The sequence below is a fragment of the Chrysoperla carnea genome, chromosome 5 (assembly GCF_905475395.1).
Source record: "Chrysoperla carnea chromosome 5, inChrCarn1.1, whole genome shotgun sequence".
Taxonomy (NCBI): domain Eukaryota; kingdom Metazoa; phylum Arthropoda; class Insecta; order Neuroptera; family Chrysopidae; genus Chrysoperla; species Chrysoperla carnea.
The window spans coordinates 37,154,961-37,173,620 of NC_058341.1; positions in this window are offsets into that span (position 1 = coordinate 37,154,961).

Below are 18,660 nucleotides of genomic sequence, written 5' to 3' on the forward strand. Positions count from 1 at the left end.
TTTTAGGAAAAAAAAAGTTTTAATTTTAGTTTAACTTTTGACATTATGAATGAAATTGAATATTTATAATGTAATGGAAAATCATTGTTGAATAATGTTTTTATTTTTTTAAATTTATGTATATTTCAACTCTAATAAAGATGTTTTCAATAATTTAATAGTCTTACCGTCTTTATACTTAGGGTGTCTAAATATTTTGCATTCTAAATGCAAAAGGGTATCAGAGTTGTTATTTCCAATCTTGTTTTAGTAACTTGTTTGTAAATGTGTTAGTGGGACATACTTAAATCGAACGGGATTAAAAATCTTCTCTTAACCGGGAGTTTAAAATCTTCGTTTCACCTCAATTAAATTAACTTAGTTTTCAATGTTTCCCATGCGACATAGAACACAGGAAGTGCAAATTGCACACTTCCATTAAAAATTTCCCCTGGGGTACGTTATGTTTCTGGAACCAACATATAAAGGAATTTTACGAAGTTTAATACACGCTCTTTTAAGAAAAAGCGTGTAATTTGAAACGTCTAGTGTACTGCATAATTTTTGCAATTAAACCTAATGCAGGAATCTCAAAGTTTCTGTCCTTGCAGTGTAATATACTATTGTTAACCATCATAGTTTACCCGCTAAGACACTAATTAGGTCAGAACATAAATTATTCCATAAGGCTAGCTAAACTTATAGCTAATTAAAATTTTTAATTAAACAAAAAATAGGTTTTTTGAATTAAAGCTCAAGCGTATTATTGTACTAGTTCCAAATTTACTGGGAAATACAATATTATCGTCATAATGGTTTATAGTCTCATTATTATTGTTTTATCATCAGGAATATAGTCAGTTGTTAAAATACTTTTTGATTCAGTCAGTGAAAAGTGTCAAAAAAAAAGAAAACAAGTGTCTACTTGTTTTAATACAGGAAGAATTTGTTTCTCTCTCAGGGTATTTCTTAAATGTATGTAGGAATTCACGTGATATTTAGATCCCTGAGTCAAAAAATCCAACACACCAAAAATTCTTTTATGAATATTACGACAATATTCACTTTTCTCAGGACTTAATTAAATTTAAAATGGTTTTCTGGAAATCAGAGGTAGTTACATAGCTGATTTGTTGTCTTGATGATTTGGACCTTCTTATTTACTTCAATTCATCCGCTTATTTTTCACATAAAAAACACCTACTTTTCCAATAAAAGTAAATTGAAGTAGCTGCTCGAAGCTTCTACTTAGATAGAGACCAAATGGATACTTACGTGCTGGGCTAATTAATGCCGTCGGTTAAACTATGATGTTGACAAAAAAATGTTTCAAACAAAAGTCGTTTATTAGTTTACTATTTTTTATTTTTAAACTTCCGTCGTATCTCTTACGGTTTACAAGATGGGTACGGACCCAAGACCGAAGATCGCACAAATTTGTTTGTATTTAACTTCTTTATGTCTGGACCTGGATTCCTAGGTATAAATCTTCCGCCGATTCACTAAAATTGATATATCTGTTCATGATTTGAGACAAAAGTTTACTGTATTACTTTTTTATTTCATTCTTTAAGGGAGCGTAGGAAACTTCATAACTGAATGCCATGTTATTTTCCAGGGGAGTATAAGATAAAGTTGAAGTGTTGGGGGCACGATAAGCGAGGATAAGCGGGTTGGAGACTTGCATGTGGCTCTTCAAAATTGGCATTGTCTATATTGCAAGTAGCATGCAGAGGGAATAAGTAAGGTAAAGGTAGCTCTTCTAAAATGAATCATTATCACGAGCGAACCCTTGGGCAAAAGCTAGTTTACTTATATTTAAAGGACCTGCAGTTTAACCTCAGTTGATATACATATAATTTTCATGTCTGTGCTTTATTAACAATTTGATATAATAATAATAAGTTGACATAATTTACACGAGTTAATATAGTTAAAAGTTCAAATTAATATAATATACCTAATGAGTCTGTTACCCATAAAGTTTAAATAGGTATACGTAGTACGTATAAGTATTTCATACATCATTATATAAATTCAATGAAATAGCACACTCCATCAACGTCAATCGAAAACATTAATCAAAATTTTTAAAATCATACAAAATAACAATAAAACTTATAATTATCCAAAGTTTAATCATTAACAGTTTATTCGTTTTGTTTTACGTATTTAATTATAATTCATGAGATCATGTAACTTTTACGTTACTTTTTTTCTTTAATTCTGAATCTAAGTCACGTTTCACGTAGAATAATTAGATGAGCACCGTCTAAAAATACAATTATTTTCTCTTAAAACCAACTCTTATTATTAATTCCGAGTCTAAACAATTGACAGTCGAATGATACAATTGAAAAATCATTTATTGAGGTCAGAATGAAAAATAGTAGTCACTATTTTACGAAGTAAGCGTGAATGAGGTCGCCCTATTAGCTTATTTGGTTAAGCCATAAACAATTCCGTCCGCGGTATGCATAGGGTAGCGGGTTCGATTCCCGCTGCCGCAACAAAATTAATTTAATGAATACTTGTGATGGGCTGGTGTAGTGCATGATGGTATATGCATGAAGAAGGTGCATTCAGCCACTGAAATTGAAGAGCTGATAAACAAAATTATCAGCGGAAAGGTGGTAAAACACATGTATATGGTATCACAATGGGCTCTATAGCCTAAGTGTGTCCTTCGTGGACAGCCCATATAACCTAACCTAACCTAAGCGTGGATGAATTCTAATAATTGATGTGAGTGGCATCTAGATCCGGGTTTTCACTCATTTTTCGCACTATAAGCAGAGGCATTTAAAATGAAAATATTTGAGATACCCGATATTTGAAATACTGAACAATCAATATTATTTTACCCTTAAAATTTTTGTTGTAAGTAATTTATTCAAACAATTGTAAAATAAGCAAGATACGCGACGCGCGACTTATACTTTATAGGTTTATTTACATTTATATTTTATAAAATTGTAATATCACTTTGATGTTATTTTAAATAAATCCTATTTGAAATACATGTAGACATAGGAATGGATAAATATTCAATTGATATAGAGGGAATTTGTTTTTTATATTATCATATTCACATAAAAAAATTTAAATTTATTTAAATTTAATACCTATCTGGATTTAAACGACGTCATATAATTTATTTTCCTATAGAGAAATTGTACTCCTTTTGTTGAAAATTTTATTTTTATAGGTAAGTAGGTACACGGTTTTTTTAATATAATCGAATCCAGATTAACGAAAACAGGGAATTTTTTCTCACTCTCTTCTTTGATATGCCTAAATTTCTAAATTTTCTATCCAATAATGCAGTTTTATATAAACTTGGGTATCTATATGTTTTGTTGTGTCTTTTTTAGCTTGATATATGCTTGAAAAATAAGTTTAATCGAAGAAAATGCTTCAATCGAAAAATGTTAATTTCAAAGACATCTTATACGGGTATTGAATTCAATCTAAGTTTTCCGGTTCAATTAAAACCTCACACTAATTCATAACTGGCAAACATCAGACGAACACTTTCAATTAGAAAATTGTTCTTTAAAAAAGGCAAAAATTTTATGCTTGAAACATTTTTTTGTATAAATAATTGTTGTTATTAATAGACAGTAATTTATTGAAAAATACCTTATAAGACCGTATAAGAAACTATACAAAAATGGTCTTCATAGAAAAAAAAATACTTTTATTGGAAAATTTTTTTTCGAAGAGTACCTAGATTCCGCAGAAGACATGCGAAAAAAAATTCGTTATCTGGAAACACAAGCATCAGACACATGTATTAAAGTCTTAAAGTGAAATTTTTTGGCTCAGTTAGTCTTAGAGAAAATCTCCTATTTTTGAATGATCTTGTAGGACAAAAAACTTTTTTTTTCTCGATCAATTCTAAATCGTAAGGATCTGAACATCTGAACACTTTATGAACATTCATAGTATCTATTATTTTCATAAATTTTTAAAAAACGAAAATATTTCTGTTTGTAATAAAAATGAAAATATTTTTTCTTAATACGAAAAAATAGTAATATATTATATTTTATGTCCATTCTTAAATAAACTTAGAATTTCGAAAATCGAATGGCTTGTGATCGTAAAATAAACATAAATAACAAAACTTTTTTTCTAGAGCTCTACAAAGTTGTTGCTTAGCAAAATAATCATCAACAAACAAAGTATATTTATAGGAAGTATATTAAGTAGTCATCAAAAATCATCAAATAAAGAAAAATTTTTTTTCTATAAAATTTATCTTAGGATAAAAATTTCAACCAACTGTACCAAAATTGTCGTCTTTAGACATTTATATTGTTCATCTATATAGCCCAAAAACTTTTCTACTTTGAATTAAAGTGTAGGTTTCAAAATAATTTTTACAGATTGTAACTAAAAAACTGATCTGATAGAAAAGTGAAGAACCTTTTTTTAAGAGAGTAAAATGACACAATTGAGTTGTTGAGCAAAATTATTGACAAAAATAGAAAAACTGCATATAAGTTTTATAATGAAACTGTTTTTATTTTTCATGATAATTTGAAAGTTATAAACAGTTTTAGAGAACTTATTTCAAAAGGAAAGCGAAAACGCCCGAAGAAAGAATTCTCGTAAAACATCGTGTGACGTAATATTTTAAAATTTTAACATTTCTACGTCATGAAAAAAGCACACTATGCCTAAATAACGTTTGTATATTATTTATTTATGGGTTTTAAAAAAGTTTTCTTGGCAAAAGATATTATTTGTAGTAAAGAATTGAAAAAAAATACAAAAATTGATTATGATTTTTGATTCAACAACCCAATATTATAAAATCTCTTATTGAAATTTGAGATTAATTATCGAATTACAAAAAAGAGCAAAAAATTTGGTGTTCTAATCGAATTTGTCAAAGCGTTTCTGGATGATTTTTTTAATGCCTTCAAATTCTAATTCAGCACCCTACAAATATTTAAAATCATGGAGACAATGATTACTTGAATTTTATTCAGGTGCAACTGTTTTATTTTTAAGCTAACATAGTATAATCCGGCTATGTGTAGAAGACACTTAATGAAACCATTACCAGTTACATTAAATATTTATAATATTTATAAAATTAAATATTTAAACAAAATGAAAACGTTAAGAGAGAGAATAATTTAGGTAATAAAATTAAATGATGAAGGTATAAGGAAGCTAAAATGAGACAATTACGATGATTGAATAAATTAATTAGTATTGTTCCCAAAATATACTAAGTATAGTCAGTTTTAATCGCATCTCTTTAGAATAAAGTTAATGCATCTGTTGCACGAAATTCATTAATTTAAGAAAAAAAGAGGTGATCTTTATACATGTTGTTTCTTCTATATGGTTTCGATTTCTATAGAAACGATCTAACAGTTGATGCTGTTAATACTCTTGCATTTCTGAAAGCCTATTTTATAAGGAAAAAGCTTTTGAATTAAAATTTGATTTATTTGTTGATAATTTTGGGAGTTACTGGTTTAGTTTTAATTGGCATATTGTGCTGAAATTAAAAACATAATATTGAAAGGTAATTATGAATTGTTTAATTAAAAACTGTGATGTTATTAACATAATAAATAGTTAAAAATATAAAAGGTATTTTATATTAAGTTGGTAGAAAAATGTTTGTTTTGTTAAACAAGTAATTATAGTTAAAAAAGTATGTATTAGTAATTTTGTTGATTTAATTTGAATAATTATTTTTTATTTAATTACACTCTCATCTCATACATTTGGGAACTTTTAGGGATCCAATATTCATAAAAAATTTAAATTACTCTTGACTTTTTATATAGGCCAGCCGAATATATTTTTAGCCCTCGAACTAAAAAAAGGGATGTTTATTAATAATTATAGCGCCTAAACAAATGAACCGATCTCATCTATCAATCTCATCTTTCTTCAACGATATATATTACTATGGTCAAGTACCTAAAGATTTTGTTCGTGGGATATACTATCCGTTGCCAAAAAAATCAAATCTATATAGAATGTGAAGATTATCGAGCCATCAGCATACTCAGCCATACTGCTAAAATATTGTTAAAAATTATACTGGCCAGAATAGAAAGAGAAGTTTTAAATAACATAAGTGAGCTATAAATGGGCTTTAAAGCAGTAGATACCAGAGAAGCTATTTTCGCTCTCGGAACAATTTTTGAAAGGCACTTGGAGAATTGGGTATTATCGTTGGTCAAAAATAAATCATGAAATTTGAAAAAAGTTAAAATTTATGTAAAAATATAATTAAATATTCTGATTTCGAGACATAAAAGCACATTTTTCTTTTAAAATCGTAATTTTTAAACTGTATATCATGTGACCTAAAACGCGGGTAAGCCCTGCTGTGATAGCGGTATGAGTCATATAGACCATCAGTAAGTTCAGTGTAGACAGCTGGGTATAATATATACATAGATAATAAGTATTTATATTTATTATAATCAGATGTCTATGAATATATCTGTCAAACTTATTTGAGTTATTTCGTATAGTGATACCCATATTACTTCATCAAATTGGATGCCCGCGTTTTTGACAGTTTAAAAAAGGTTTAAAATTTAATTTAAGTTTTTGGCAAGAAAGCGTGTGTATTTTTCCGAAATAAATTTTTGGTGGCTTTTTATTAGCAAAATCCACATTTTGAAGTACTTTTTCAAAAATAGTAGAACACCCTATTGTCACGATGTGTGTGCCTGTTTCATAGACTACCAAAAAGCCTTTGATAATTTGAATCATGATATGTTATTTTACACACTGGAAAACGAGAGAATTGATAAGAAATTTCTCTAGATACTCGAGAAATTCGAAAAATCCTGGTTAAGAATTATCGTGCTTCGAGAAATAAAAATGGTCGAGAAACCAGAAACCCTAATCCCGAAACTTTGTAAATCTATATCGACTGCGTATTTAGGTATAACTTGTGATTTATTATGTTAAATAGAACAAATAAAGATTTTTTATATAGATTTCGTCAGAGAGTGCCTACCATACATGTATATGACCTTGTTTTTTATTTCGATATTCGAACCTATCATTATATATTACAGGTTATAGAACGAACTTCGATGGAAAAAAAAAACAATATAATGTCTATGTGTGCGTGTGTGTCCGTACATATGTGTACATGTATTTGGATACACGTGTTACATATTTATGTAAATATATCACGTAAATTGTATATTTTGTCAAACTTTACTTTTTACACAACGTAAATGTTTTTTGTATTAAACAAATCTGATTTTACTTAGAAAATAGAAAAGCTATAGAAAAAATATGGTATTAGAATTCATGAATGCGTTCAATATGATGGTCATATCGTTCAAGCAATCGCGGGCGATATAGTAATCTTAAAAGAGGTTGAACCAACTTCGCGTCGAAAAATATTTATAAATACATAAACACGCCCTTCGATTTCGAAATATTAAGATTTTACTCAAATTTTTCACTTCTGCAATGCCTCATACCAATTTCTACATCCATGACCGTTAAAGACTCATCGTATCCTTAATAAATATTACATATACAAACTTTAACCAGTGAGATTTTATTACAAGGTTCCGGTAAAATTTTGTAAGGAGTTGATTTTAGCGTTTAAGCTAAAAGGGTTGATCTAAGGGTTGATTTTAGCATATCTTTATTGATTATAGTTGACTTGCCATGAAAAATAACATATAAATCGTTCAGTTTTCGAAGAGAAACCGTTAGAGACTCGTTGGATTCTTGAACTGCAATATGAATAGAAGCTATAACCAAAATTTCGTGAACGAAATAATTTTATGTTTATTTTGGGGAAAATTTATACTACAGTAGTAGTATTTATATGGATTATGCAAGTCGTATACTGGCCATGGTTTTTAAATTGCCCTATATCAGCCGTTATCTGACCGCTTTGCTGGAACTTACAACTCTATAAGCAAACACCACCACTCAAAGTCCATATCACATACTTCACCAACTTCTTCAAATCAACCTCCTTAACAAATCCCTTGATTCATATTGTGCTCACTTTATCTCCTTTAACACCTTCAACAAACAGAATCTCTGCTCCTAGTGTTACATACAAATAAATGACGTCTTTGTTCATTTATTGATACAATTACCATTCTATGGGTTACCAGGTTGGTAAGGAGCGAACAGGTGGAAAGACAAACTCAGATATTTTTATCGTATGTAAGATTTCGGTATCTTATGCTTATAAGTTTAAAGTCTATATTTCTCGGTTGTGAATTTCATCTGTAAAAGGTTTTTTGTTAATTTTTACATTTTTACGGGATGTATTTCGAATATGGCTAATTAATACACTTATTTTCTACAACTGAAATGTAAACCTCGTTATCAAGCCAAAAATTGATTTTTTGGAAAGTTTATATTTGCTTCTTTACAACTATTGGGTACAAATTTTAAACAACATACTTTTGTTAAATAGTAAAATCATGAAATCCATGAACACAAATATGTGCATTACTGAAAACAAATGTTGAGTTTTACCCGGATAGGGTCTTCACACTTTGAGATTTTTTGTTTTATTCTTGAAAGTTTATCTTTTAGGATAATCAAAAAATATAAAAACAAAAGAAAATAACCTTTTTTACGAGAACGAAAATAAAATTACAATAAATTATAATATAAATTTGCTGTATTCCCTAATCTTAGTTTTTTTTGCTTGCAAAATATTTCTAGTCTACGACGAATGAATTAACCGTCTGAAGACAATACAGTTATTTTATATATTCTAGTTTTTTTTTCAAAATAATTTTTTAATGAGGTCAAAGCTTTCTAAAGAATATCTGAATTTTAAATAATACCACCTACAACGAGAATATTATTTAACCTGTTCCTGAAATCCAAAATCTGCCAATTACCATGGCAGAAGCCAAAAATATCTCATTTTTTGCACGGGAATCGAAATTTTTACCGGCCTTTTGATAATTTAGGAAATTGAGATTTTAAAAGCAGTTCGACTAGAATAAAAGTAATATAATTAATAAACTGCCGAAAGCGTTAAAAATTAGAATTGGAGATTTGGTATGTAGAAAATTGGGGAAATATTTTCCAACCTTTACGACAATTGCAACGTTTACACCACTTTTTGTTACTACTGGAGTAAATCTAAGCAAAAAAAGGCTGTTATATGGATTAAAAGTTCGAGCAGCGAAACTTTGGGGTTTTTCTTTTCACATCAAAATAAGTATTTTTTGAAATTTTTTACTTTCCCGGAGTGGTGCAACATGTTTAAAAAACAAAATGGCGTCAAAAATGAAATTTTTTTCAGAAATTTTATCATTTTTATTTTATATTCGCAAAAGGAGACATCGGTACATATCCAAATTTGGTAGGTTTGTAGTCCATGTTAAGAACTACTCCTCATAATTTTTTGGTGGGGTTTCGTCCCTTCCCCTCCCAGTTATATATATATGTATACATACATATGGTAAAACAGTTCATTTGACTATAACTTGAAAAATATTCGATTGATTTTAATGAAACTAATATCAATAGTAGGTTTTATTACTTACAACTTTCGGTTAAAATTTTAGCGAAATCCGTTAAATAGTTTGGCCAAAATTTCCAATTTAGAGAATTGTTTAAAATGGCTGCCATTTTATGCCATTTTGTCCTACGAGGTTAAATTTTTTTTTAAATTGTAGCATTTTTTATTATCTTTTGATTTTATAATAAGTAGCTTACCCGTAAAATGACTCCTTGATCCATATTTTTGCGAAAAACGGAAAATTTAACACTTTCTGGAAATAAATGTTTGGGGGGTGTATGGACTGGCTTTGGGAGGTGTTTTTTGCTTTGGCATGAGAAAACTATTTTTAAAAGAGGTCTATATGGTTTAAAGCAAAATTTTTAAGTTTTAACCCCCGCGCTGTAAGGGGGAAGGGGTGTATGAAATAAATGTATCTTAAAAGATTTTAAAAAGAGGTCAAAATAGTTTAAAATGCTAAAGTAACCCAAAATTTTAGATGCTTTTATTAATATAGCACTTTTTACAACATCCACCCCTTCCTTTTTATGACGTATAAAGGGGTTTTTGGGGTCGCTGATCTCGAACTTTTGGCCCAAATAAGTACACCCCCTAAAAATATTACAATTGTTTTTGATAATCTATTGCAAAATTCGAGATCAGCGACCCCAAAAACCCCTTTATACGTCATAAAAATTTTGAATTTGCAAAAAATATGAAAGCGGGAGGGGAAGGGGTGGATGTTGTAAAAAGTGCTATATTAATAAAAGCATCTAAAATTTTGGGTTACTTTAGCATTTTAAACTATTTTGACCTCTTTTTAAAATCTTTTAAGACACATTTATTTCATACACCCCTTCCCCCTTACAGCGCGGGGGTTAAAACTTAAAAATTTTGCTTTAAACCATATAGACCTCTTTTAAAAATAGTTTTCTCATGCCAAAGCAAAAAACACCCCCCAAAGCCAGTCCATACACCCCCCAAACAATTATTTCCAGAAAGTGTTAAATTTTCCGTTTTTCGCAAAAATATGGATCAAGGAGTCATTTTACGGGTAAGCCACTTATTATAAAATCGGAAGATAATAAAAAATGCTACAATTTAAAAAAAAATTTAACCTCGTAGGACAAAATGGCATAAAATGGCAGCCATTTTAAACAATTCCCTTAATTGGAAATTTTGGCCGAACTATTTAACGGATTTCGCTAAAATTTTAACCGAAAGTTGTAAGTAATGAAACCTACTATTGATATTAGTTTCATTAAAATCAATCGAATATTTTTCAAGTTATAGTCAAATGAACTGTTTTACCATATGTATGTATACATATATATATAACTGGGAGGGGAAGGGACGAAACCCCACCAAAAAATTATGAGGAGTAGTTCTTAACATGGACTACAAACCTACCAAATTTGGATATGCACCGATGTCTCCTTTTGCGAATATAAAATAAAAATGATAAAATTTCTGAAAAAAATTTCATTTTTGACGCCATTTTGTTTTTTAAACATGTTGCACCACTCCGGGAAAGTAAAAAATTTCAAAAAATACTTATTTTGATGTGAAAAGAAAAACCCCAAAGTTTCGCTGCTCGAACTTTTAATCCATACACAAGGCGTAATTTCACTCTACTATACGTGGGAGGTAGGTATTTTGTGTTCACTGACTTTCTTTTAATGAATATGGCAGGTCATTGTCTCAAACTCGGTAAAAAGGATCATTTGTAAACTCATTAAATAAGTTTCATTCTTCGCGTAGTTAAACACAATTTCAAGAAAAATCGTAAAATTTAAATATTTATAATTTTTACTACAAATTAAGAAGGAAGTTAAGAAAATGAAATTATAAAATTATTTATATATAAAAATAAATTCGAATTATTTTTTGATAGAAAATTAGTATTTTCTGTCTGAAATCTGAAATAAAGTATTTTATTAAATCTGTAGCTATATTTAAGGGTTATTTTTCAAATAAATAAAGCGGGAACATACAAATTGAAGCTTTTTGAACGAGAAATAAATATCTCTCTAATAGGGTCGAATTACCACGGGTCTGCGGGAATTAATCGTACCTCTAATGGGGTTAAGTTTATCGTGGTTAATTTGACCTGGTTGAAACGGTTTGTACGGGCGAACCGTTTGAACGGGTGAATTGACGTGGGTATATAGGGATGATTACATATTTTTATCACTTTAGGTAAATAATTCTCACTGCACGAACCGAAAAGTGAAGTTGATTTTTGAGAATCTTTAAAAGTCCGCGAAATATAAACCTTAATAACTCCTAATTAAAGAAAAAAGAAGATACTTTAAAAGTGACGTCATTGCTAAGTATCGCCATTGTGATTACATATAAAACTCTGTTTTGAAAGAAAGAGGTGGGCAACAATTCTTTTAACTTCAACAAAATTTTGGTAAATGTGTTCATAAAATCACCTAATTAGTCCATTTTCTGCTGTCCGTCTGTCCGTCTGTTATCAAGATAACTTAAAAACGAAAAAAATGTCAAGTTGAAATTTTTACAGCTTGATCAGATCGTAAAAAGTGAGGTCGAGTTCGTAAATGAGCAACATAGGTCAATTGGGTCTTCTTGGTTTCGTAGGACTCATCTTGTAAGCCGTTAGAGATAGAACAAAAGTTTAAATGTAAGAAATGTTTCTTATAAAAATAAACAACTTTTGTTTGAAACATTTTTTTGAAAACATCACTGTTTACCCGTGGGGGCGCAAATCAGGTTCGAATATTGTATAGTATGTATTATATGAGAGTATCAGTCATGTGTGTGTGACATGTATGTATGGCTGGCTATCTCTGTCATTAACCCAATTGTATTTCAGCGATTTGTTACGTAGACTTATTAAGTAACTTTTAAGAAAGTCTTTAGTCTGCCATGTTAATGTCTTAGCCGCCCTGGTTGGTTTAGTAATAGGTTGGCTGATAAGTCCCCGGTCTGACACATAGATGGCGTCGCTAGTATTAAATGCATATTATTTTTATATAGTACCAACCTTCAAATGATTCGTGTCAAAATTTGACGTCTGTAAGTCAATTAGTTTGTGAGATAGAGCGTCTTTTGTGAAGCAACTTTTGTTATTGTGAAAAAAATGGAAAAAAGGAATTTCGTGTTTTCATAAAATACTGTTTTCTGAAGGGAAAAAATACAGTGGAAGCAAAAACTTGGCTTGATAATGAGTTTCCGGACTCTGTATTTTTTCCCTTCAGAAAACAGTATTTTATCAAAACACGAAATTCCATTTTTTCCATTTTTTTCACAATAACAAAAGTTGCTTCACAAAAGACGCTCTATCTCACAAACTAATTGACTTACAGACGTCAAATTTTGACACGAATCATTTGAAGGTTGGTACTATATAAAAATAATATGCATTTAATACTAGCGACGCCATCTATGTGTCAGACCGGGGACTTATCAGCCAACCTTAGATGTACGTTTGGGACGGTGGAAGGAAAATCCCACATGTCTCATTTTACTTTATTAACAAAAAAAAAGGGTCACAAGAGTTTATATGATACAGTCCTCTAAAATAATTCTATTTGTATATAATAAAGACTAATCTGTGAAGACTAATGACGGCCATTTATATTAAATCCTACAGGATTTAATTAATTTGCTTGAACTAATGATGCGATAGAGATGTCTAAATATAATATAATGTAGATATATTTAAAATTATAGTACGCATTTTGTTGTGTAACGAAATTCGAAGAACGAGGGAAAAAACGTGCATATATTACCTGTATATGCAATAACACAAGCACACAATGTATACATGAAATATCTCAAGGTAGTCCCAAGTTTGTAACGCCTAAAAATATTGATGCTACGAACATAATTTGGGTGTAGATGTTGATAAAATCACCTAATTAGTTCATTTTCGGTTGTCTGTCTGTCTGTATGTCTGCCCGCCTGTAAACACGATAACTCAAAACCGAATAGAGATATCAAGCTAAAATTTTTATAGCGTACTCAGGTCTTAAAAAGTATGAGCTCGTAAATTAGCAACATAGGTCAGTTGGGACCTGATAAACAATTTTTGTTTGTATCTATGTATTTTATTGAGTATACATTTACTGTATATATATGTATGTGTTTGCTTATAGTAAATAATATGTTCACTGAAGAAGTAAGAAGAAATATACTCTTATTAAATTGGGTGTAATAGAAGCTATCTTTCTTAATCTTTTGATGGTGAATCAACAGTTATAAATGAATACCGACTCTGGATGGAAAAAAGAATGTGAAAATGATTCGGCCGTACCACAGTTGATAGCTAATCTAATTGAAGCATACGACCAAGATTTCTTCCCTAAAATAAGAATCTTACATATACTGGCAACTCTTCCGGTCAGCGGTGCTACCGCAGAGAGATCGTTTTCTACATTTCGCCGGATAAAATCTTGGTTGCGTGCCTCAATGTTACAGGAAAGATTATCTGGGCTAGCTATCGTGGATATCGATGACATATCAACGGTAGCGCAGGGTCAATATTTATAAATAAAAGGTAGTAAATAATTAAATTTATAAAAATAATAGTATTTAATCGATAAAAAGTCGTATTATAGATAAGGTCAACCGTGAATTCCAGTCTACTTAAATAATTATTTAATAGGTAGGTACCTTATATTTATAAATAGTGACCCAGCACTGAAGTACGTTAAACTGATCGCACCATCTTCTGAGCCCTCTATTTCAAAAACGGTTTAACGTACAAAAAAAAGTTTCAGACGAAATTTGTAGAAAATTTTTTCTTCTACAACTTTTAGACTAAATATTAATACGATTGAAGGCAGTGCTGGATTACCCATTAGGCCGGACTAGGCCATGGCCTAGGGCCCCCGACGGGCAGGGGCCCCCACGAAAATCTGATATGATTATTTTTGAACAAAAAATTTCAATTTCAAGTTATTTTGAAAATTATTTTGTTCATTTTATTTCGTTTATAACCTTGGATTGATATGAATAGGCTGTACGAATGCTATGAATACACAAATAACGATTGATATTACAATTATTCGAAAAAGGGGGGGCCCCAAAATTTTATTGGCCTAGGGACCCCGATGGGCTTAATCCGGCACTGATTGAAGGCAAAAGAAACAAGATATGTATTAACAAAAAAACTAATTTTCGAGACCTTTGACTTTGTACATCTAGGAACGCGCACGCTTGACTATATGTGATTAAGGTTTGTACAAAAATTCAGCTTATTCCGTTAGATTCCGAGGTGAAACCTTCAAATGATTGGAGTAAAAGCCCTTAAAGCAAAGGGCATAAAATCCAAAAATTGTTTTCTAAAAATTTTCTACGTAATAAAATTGGTTTAAAACTATAATGTTTTTACATAGAAATATATATATTTACTATAAAATAATTGATTACGTATTATATATTATTTTCATCCTTAGTTTTTTTGTCATTCTCACATAAAAATCAATACCTAAACACCCACAATACATTACGTACAGTGAATGTGAATGTATATGTAGGATGAATGAATGTTATATTATATTATGGTTTAGGTACTGTAATAACATAGATTGTGTACGAGATTATTATGCTACAAATATCAACTGTGCATTCACTGTTCTCATAGCAATGCATACAGGATAGAAAACTAACGGGTTTTTCATTAAGATTGATATAATTTTAAACTTAATACTCCAGTAAACGAAGCTATAAAACCTCTAATTTCTTTCCTATAGCTCCGATTGACCTGCAAATTTGAGATTAAGCTTTGTTCATCCCCTAAATCAAAAGTTATATGGTGCCTAGTGGTGCTTTTACCCAGTAATCACCCCTTCTAAGGTGTGGAAAAATATATGTTGAAAATGGCATCGGGAATCGATAGAGCGATGAAATCTAAGCAAAACATGCCACTTAAGTATATTTCGAAGGGTCAATACGTTCCGAGTTATTGGCGATAGATATTCGGAGTATTTAACGTTAAATATTACTACTCAAATACAAGGTTGTTTTTACTGCGTACATAAGTGCACATTGCTGAGAAAAACTGCGAAATTTGCTGTTAGTAAAATCAATTTGTTGATTTTAAAATCCTTTTATGATAATTTGTTAATAATAATGATAATAAAATTTTCAAATTATTTTAAAGTGGATATAATTTTAATATGATTTAGTTTTACTTTTAAAGAATTTTCCAGTTATAAATTAGGTTGCTTTGCTTACGCGCATCTAGCGCTTTATTTAAGGCAACTAATCTCAAATGCGAGACGTACTTCACCCCTGCCTAAATTCAATAAGAAATTAAACATTCGTAATTCATCCGTCTTAAAATTTCGATACCACGTACCATAAGATTTATTAATGGTAATTAATATTGGAAAAATTCAAATAAAATAATTATTTCAAATAAATTAAATGTAAATTTCAATGATATCTACACAACTTGATTAATTTAAACGGGCACTCTTAATGTAAAACCTCATTGTATATTAGCTCAATCATTTTAGAAATCAAGATAATATGTACGATAAGCGAATTATTTAATATCATATATAATAAAAATACTTCGATAATACAGGAAAAACAAGAAAAAAATAATGTTAATACTTGCTCCATTTGAAATTATAAAAATCAATGGTATGTCCTTAGATTTTCACATTTTACAGTGAAACGGTTTCGAATTCGAAATTTGCTGTATGAAAATAAAATCGATAAAAATAATTTTCATGAAATTCTGCACAAAAACTAGTTTTAAATGCCATGAACAGAATTCTTCTAGTTTTATAGGGCAGGTTTTCAAAAATAAAATAAAATTTCTACAATTGCAAATTGCAACTATATTTACTTGGATATAACGACGAGCTAAAATCTCCCAAAAGGCAAAGACAATAATTGTATTGTTTTCCTATCTCATGAATAAATTCCCTGAAATCCATAATATCACAATTCTCCGACTTATAAACAGGTTTTCCAGTTTTTCCAGCCTCTCAAAAAAATCCTTTATAAAATTAAATATACCTATTATAAAATACCACATCTGTCATCTTGACTACTTGAGTTTTATGAAACCAATTTTATAGTAGCTTAGTTTATTCGAAGTACTCAGATTGTTGAGTAAAGATTCGATGAATAGTAAAAATTTGCAGACTCTTTCTAAATGTTTTATGTGATTCAGGTTTTCTATGCACGACTAACGTGGACACAGGACCGCATTAAGGTATCATGGTATTAGGTTCGGAGGCTAGTTGGTAGCGGGTATACGTTACCAATAAACGGTGGCATTATTGTTTTGTCAATTCAATGATATTTATTATATAAAATGTTATGCAATTGGAAAGGCAATGCTGTATGTCAAATCATGAGAATCATATGAATGTTCAGGATTCTCAGATTCAGGACCATGAGACTGGAACGACAGTCCTGTCCCATAGTTGTAAAAAATCAATTTTTGATAATAAGTTTCATTTTGGAAAAATGTGCGAAGAACAATTTCTGAAATTACAAATATAAGTGCAAATTGTTTTCTATTTTTATGCGGTAAAGAATTTTTCTTCAGATTCTTGTTATCATTCTAAAACTTCTAGACAACAATCCATTGTACATTCTACATCTTCTAGACAACAATTAACAAGATTTTTTGCTTTAATTGCATCCAACTCTACAGTAGAAATCGTTTAAATATTATTAAAACCCCGAACCTTTCGCAAATGGCTTCAAATGCTTAGTTTTTTTATACAGACGTGATTAAAGATTTCACAATTGGGAGAAAAACTTCAACTAGAAATCTATCTCTTGGTTGAGAGGTAAATTGGTAGAAGCGCCAAAGAGGTGGGGGCCTGGCACTAGTGGCCACATTGGCATCGCTCGAACGGATATGAAATTACAATGTATTCATATCCTCACCACCTATAAAGAGAATTTAATACACATGTTTGTTATCATAGGTAAATAAAACCTTGTCACAATTCTATTTTCAAGGATCGCAATTATAAGTAAGGGAACATTGTTCATAATGAAAAAATTTTCATTGACATTTTCATGGACGTTAGGCATTTACAACCCCGATGAACGATTAAACGTACAAAGTGGTTAAAAAAGAGGATGCTATGATAGTAACTTCATTTCTTTCAAATAGGATATATCTTACCATAGAATAACTTATAAGTCGGGATGCATAGGGAAAGTTGGGAAACAGCACCGATTTTAGTGAAAATTTGTGTAACGTATTTATAGAACTCCAAGGAACATTTAGTCAACTTAAACTAGTCATAAGGGCGTATTTGGCCTCAGCGGGGGCATTTGTAGCCCAATTTTTTTTTGAAATGCTTAGTTTGGCTGCATGTTCTCATTTAGTAGGTATTTTTGGTCGTTAAATATGAATCCAATGTCAGATTAACGGATTCTGTCACGTATTTCATAAATCGTGCCATTTATGACCAAAAGTTTCACTTTTTTGGCATAAAAAATGCAAATCAAGTATTAATCGCCATAAAGTTCAAAAGTCACATATTTTTGCACTTATCATTATTGAGGTAAAGATTTAAAAATAAATCGCCAAACAGTTGTTACCAGTCCTTTCATCAATTATTATACCAAAAACATAAATTAATGGATTATTTGAGAATTTTTATATAGGGTGAAATTATCATTGTTAGATAAAGATTTACAGATAAATCCCTAAACAATTGTTACTATAGTACTTCCTATATTTTTTGTGACAAAAATTATCAATTATTCGAAAATCTATGCAAATATTTATAAAGGGTGAGGCCAATTTTTGTAGAAACATCAAAAGAGAATTATTTCATTCTGAATAAAAAAAAAGTCAAATTAACAGAGGGCTTACCAGATAAGGGGAACACAATAGGTCTTTTAGACCACAGTGTGATGCCACCCTTGTAAAACATTTGTATTCATTTATCACAGGTCTTTTAGTGTTTTTTTTTTTTTTTTTTTTTTTTTTTGAATACGCAGCCTAGAGAAATAGTGATAAAAAATTGTTTTAATGAATGAAAGTTAATTTAATAAGTTATAGTATTAATTCCTAAAAAACTTAATCACCGTTGAGACTTAGTAAAAGTGTCCGTCTGTGAGCACGATAACTCAAAAACGAAACAAGATATCAAGCTGAAATTTTTACAGCGTACTCAGGTTATAAAAGTGAGGTCGCGTTCGTAAATGAGCAACATAGGTCAATTGGGTCT